General features: G+C 35.8%; 1 pseudogene; it reads right to left on the bottom strand.

Moving 5' to 3' along the window:
• Positions 1-4,118: 4,118 nt before the first annotated feature.
• Positions 4,119-4,498, bottom strand: LOC134366073 (large ribosomal subunit protein eL31-like; annotated as a pseudogene).
• Positions 4,499-4,935: the final 437 nt, after the last annotated feature.

Raw genomic sequence — 4,935 nt, forward strand, 5'->3', positions numbered from 1 at the left:
GTTAACAATGTCTTTTGATGAGAGGACATATTTAATTTTGGTAAAGTCGAATTTACCAAACTTTTATTTATGGTTGGTACTTTTCATAAGAAATCTGTGCCTACTCCAAGTTTACTAAGATATTCTCCTATGTTTCTTTCTAGACACTTTATAATTTTACCTTTTTAAAAATAGATCAAATATTTATCTGCAATTACGTTTTGCTTATAGAGTGTGGTAGCTGTTGAGGTTCACTTTTTTCCCTTAGGCTTAAATCCCAGCACCATTTATTGAAAAAAATTGTTCCTTTCCCCATTGGATAGATTTGGTGCCTTTTTCAGAAATCAGTTGCTCATACATGTGCATTTATATCTAGACTTCCTATGCTGTCCCAACATTCTATTTATCTTTATGCCAATTCCACACTGTCCACACTGTCTTAATTATTATAGTTTTATAGTAAGTCTGTAAATCAGGCTTTGCTTTGGTTATCCTAGGTCCTTTGCTTTAAATGTAAATTTTAGAATTGGCTGGTCAATTTCTACCCTCTCTCCCCCCCCCCACCCATAAAAGGCTCTGAAATTTTAATTGGGATTATATTCAATCTATAGATAGATTTTGGGAAAATTGACATTGAATAATACTGAGTATTTTAATTCATGAACATGGTGTATTTCTCCATTTATTTAGGTCCTCTTTAGTGTTTCTCAGCAATGTTTTCTTTTTACTGTACAGGTTTTACACAACTTTTGTCAAATTTATTCTCATGTATTTCTTATTTTATGCTATTATATGAATGGAATTGTTTATAAAATTTAGTTTTCAATCTTTTGCTTTGAGTATATAGAAATACAATTTGTATATGGACTTTATATTCTGCAACCTTGCTAAATTCAATTATTAGTTCTAACAGTTGCTTTGTAGATTTCAATCAGCCTATTCATGTTGTCTGAAAATAAAGGTCATTTTACTTCCTTCTTATCTTTGGCTTTTCATTTCTTTTACTAGACTTACTACACTGCCTAGGATCTCCAGGAAGATAATGAATAAAAGTGGTGAGAATGAAAGCTATTAGGCACAATCACATTTAGGAATGTGATATATTCCTGATTAACCAACATTTTATCTTTATCTAATGTTCCTCTTTATCTCTGCAACTCACAACAGAGCTATAAAATGTGTGAAACAAATAGAAACAAAGGGAGAAATAGATAATCCTCAATGTGATAAAGAGCATCTGCTAAAAACTACAGCCAGCTGAATGATGAAATAATATTGGACACAAGGCAAGTTCTTCTAGTTAAACTCATCGTGTCTAGAAATACAAACCATGAAATGTATTTTTCAATGTGACTTTAGTTGACAGATTCTAAGTTTATTTTCACAAACCTGCAGTTCACAAATTATAATATTAAAATCATCAATAACCTAAGAAAAAAGTTAAACTCATTGGCAATTTTAAAAATGCAGATTAAAACCGTAATGAGAAAACTTTAAATTCTAGTGAAGGTGCCTCTCCTGTGGGCTTCATGACGACTACTGCACATAGACAGGGAGGGAATAGGAACATCGTATACTTCATCTATTATAGAGATAATCAGTGTAAATTGAAGTTGTCTTATCTCCCACTAGATGAAGTCTTTGTGACGGCAGAACTAGTTCAATCAGAATGTAAAGATTAAAAAGGTAATTAAAATGCCTAGAATTGCCAAAGGTAAGGAGAATTAGGCATTCTTATACAGTGCTGGTGGAAGCATAAAGCAATAGAACCTTTCTTCAAAGCAATCAGGCGAAGTATCAGGTTTCTTAAAATATGTTTAAACTTTGACCTATCAATTTAATTTCTAGGAATTTATTCTAGGAAAATAACTCGTATTCCCAAAAATTCCTGTATAAAAATAGTTACAAGATAGAGGTCATCTAAATGTCCAAAATTAGGAGATAAGTAAAATAAATGATATTTATAATAGAATTTTATGCAGCTATTACAATTTGGTTCCAAAATATTTTGCAGTTCTATTAATATATTTGTAATGTATTAAGTGGAAAAAAAGTATATCACAGCAAATATCATGACTACATTTTTGCAAAAAGATGTAGGTGTAGATGAAGTCAAAGGTCATAGGGAGATACATCAAAATGTACTATTCTTGAAAGAGTAGTTTGCACCTTGTACCCTTTCATTCTTTAATCTCTCTATAAAATTGGGGGTTGGGATTACAGGTAATGTTATTTTACTTGCCCATATTTTCTTTTCTCTCTACGATTAGCATATATTACTTTTTGTGCTAAGAAAAAAAATAAATAATTTCAAAAGAAAAAAAAGAAAGCTGCCAAACCCAGTATGTATTTTAGTCATATGTTTCCTCCCAATCAACTTCAAAACAGCTGTATTTCAGTTAATTGCTACTTCTTTTTCTCGCTCCCTTTTCCCTGGTGCAGATATCATGTGGATCCATAGTGGATTTACAATCACTCATTCTCCCTTCAGCACGTCTATTATTTTCATCAAGCTCTGGTAGGTGTGTGGCATCTGGGCCACCATGGAGAAGCAATGAAGCAGCTCATCACACCCACACAGTCAAACAGGAAATAAAAGACTTAGTTGAGAACAAGGAAAACTTGCAGCAGGTATATCCAGAATTTCAACTTTCAAGCAGAGAAGAAAATCAAGGGGAAATTGTAATTGCATTTACTGCCCATGTAGTAGAACATCCAAAGAGACCTTGTCTCCTCACCTACTCCCTCCCGCCCCATACAATCTGTGCTACCATTTTATGCATTTGCTTTGTTCATGCAGACAATAAAAGGGACATGTTGTCTCTTATTCTGTTTTCCTCTTGTTTGTTGGTAATATAGTTTTAGCCCTACAAACTGGCCCATTTGTCCAGTCCCTGGAACCACAGGCATTTCTTAAACCTTGAGCTAAAAAGCACAATTTATCAGTCTGATATCCCCTTCTGAAGTCAATTATTCCATGTGGAAAGGAGTAGTTTGCTCAACGTTCTCATTCATTGTTTAGTCCTCTACGGGACTGTAGTGTGTTGAAACTAGAAAATAGCTATCACTTGGAGTGCTCATTAAATAACAGGCACTGTTCTAAGAGCCATGTATGTATTGTTATACATTTAATCCTCTAAGGTAGGTTCTACTACTCATGACAAAGATCAGGGAACTGAGGGACACACAGGTTAAATTGTTTAATGTGATGCAAAAAGTCCAGGATTGGGACAGAGGTTATTTGCTACTAAAATCCCCTCAACTTCTACGCTCTACTGTCTCTCGGTCTCATCTGTACATCTGGTTCTCCTAGAGATCACCAAGTGACATTCCCATTTGTAGAAAAATTAGAAAACACGCGCTACAAAAATAATACATCATTCATGCATCTTTTCCTTTCATATATGGTGTTTCTGACATAGAGAACATTTTATTCTTTATGTACCAATCTTTCCATCTTATATTTTATGGTTCCTGCCTGTGGTATCATACTTAGATTTTCATATCTCCGGATAATATAGACATAGATACAAATATGGATATAGTCACCTATATTTACTTCAGTTCTTCCGTAGTTTACTTATTCTATATGCTAGTTACTTCAGTTCTTTTTTAAACATTTGTATCTCTAGTTCAGGTAGGATTTATTTTAGGGTCATGTGAGGTAACTTTTTCCCAAATTGTTTAGTCCGCTGTCTAGCATGATTCATAACACACTCCTCCCTGTCTCGCAGTACGCCATTAGCACACTTTTTGCATTTCTGATTTATAATACATTTTAGTTTTTTATTGGGCAACACCCTTCTAAATTATCACACTTTCAGAAAGTTTTCCTGAATATTTTGAAGATAGTTGCTCACTCAATAACTTGGTGGGTCTGTACATGTTTTCAAGTCCGCTTCTCGGGCCGACCCCGTGGCTCACTCGGGAGAGTGCGGCGCTGGGAGAGTTGAGGCCACAGGTTCGGATCCTATATAGGGATGGCGGTGCACTCCCTGGCTGAGCCCAGTGCGGATGACACCAAGCCAAGGGTTGCGATCCCCTTACCGGTCACAAAAAAATAAAAAAAGACAAGTCCCCTTCTCATGACCTTGTTTTTTTGTGTGTGTGGTTTTATATCGTTATTTGACAATCAGCAGTTAGTCGTCGTCCATGTCAAGTATCTGCAGACTTTTGAAAGTGGTAACAGGTAACCAAAGTATAGAGCTTGTTTGGTGAATCTTCATCCTCATTACACTTTCTGGACAACCGCACACGGATATGGTAGGGGACATTCCTTATTCCTTTGGCACAGACAGCTTTGTCGAGCCTGGTATCAATGTGCACCTCTGGAGTCCCCATCTCCTTCATGGCAAATTTCCAGATTGCTTATAGTGACCAAGGGGTTTCAAGGGTTCTTGAAAACCACCCCATGGATATGCGTGTGAATGTTGATGGTGTGTTCTCGGGTCACCACCTCTCTGATGGCAGAATGGTCCTTCTTCTCGCCACCCTTCTTTGCCAGAGCCATTCTGCTGGGCCCAAGTTAGAAAAACAGAGCTTCCTTAAAGGAAACAGTTTTATGTTGTTTTATGATTATTAAAGTGAAACATTCTCATTATGTTAAAAAGCATTCAGAAGAAAGTAAAAGCGCCCGTAGTCCCACCATCCAGAAATAACCACTGCTTTGATTTTGGTCTGTATCCCTTTGTTCCTCTCTTCTACACACACACACACACACACACACACACACACACACACACACACACACACACACACACACACACCCCTGAAATTACATATTTTATACTGTGTGAAATTTTTTATTTAACAATATTTTGTAAGTTTCTATCTATGCAAATTAAAAAACTACATTTATCTAGGACCAGTTTCTAAGAAACTAAGTCCTGGTTCTGCTGCCCAGTATTTGTCTAAGGCACATATTCTATATTATTGTTGTAAGTGACTACATTCTTT

The sequence above is a fragment of the Cynocephalus volans genome, chromosome 17 (genome assembly GCF_027409185.1).
Source record: "Cynocephalus volans isolate mCynVol1 chromosome 17, mCynVol1.pri, whole genome shotgun sequence".
In the NCBI taxonomy this organism is placed as follows: domain Eukaryota; kingdom Metazoa; phylum Chordata; class Mammalia; order Dermoptera; family Cynocephalidae; genus Cynocephalus; species Cynocephalus volans.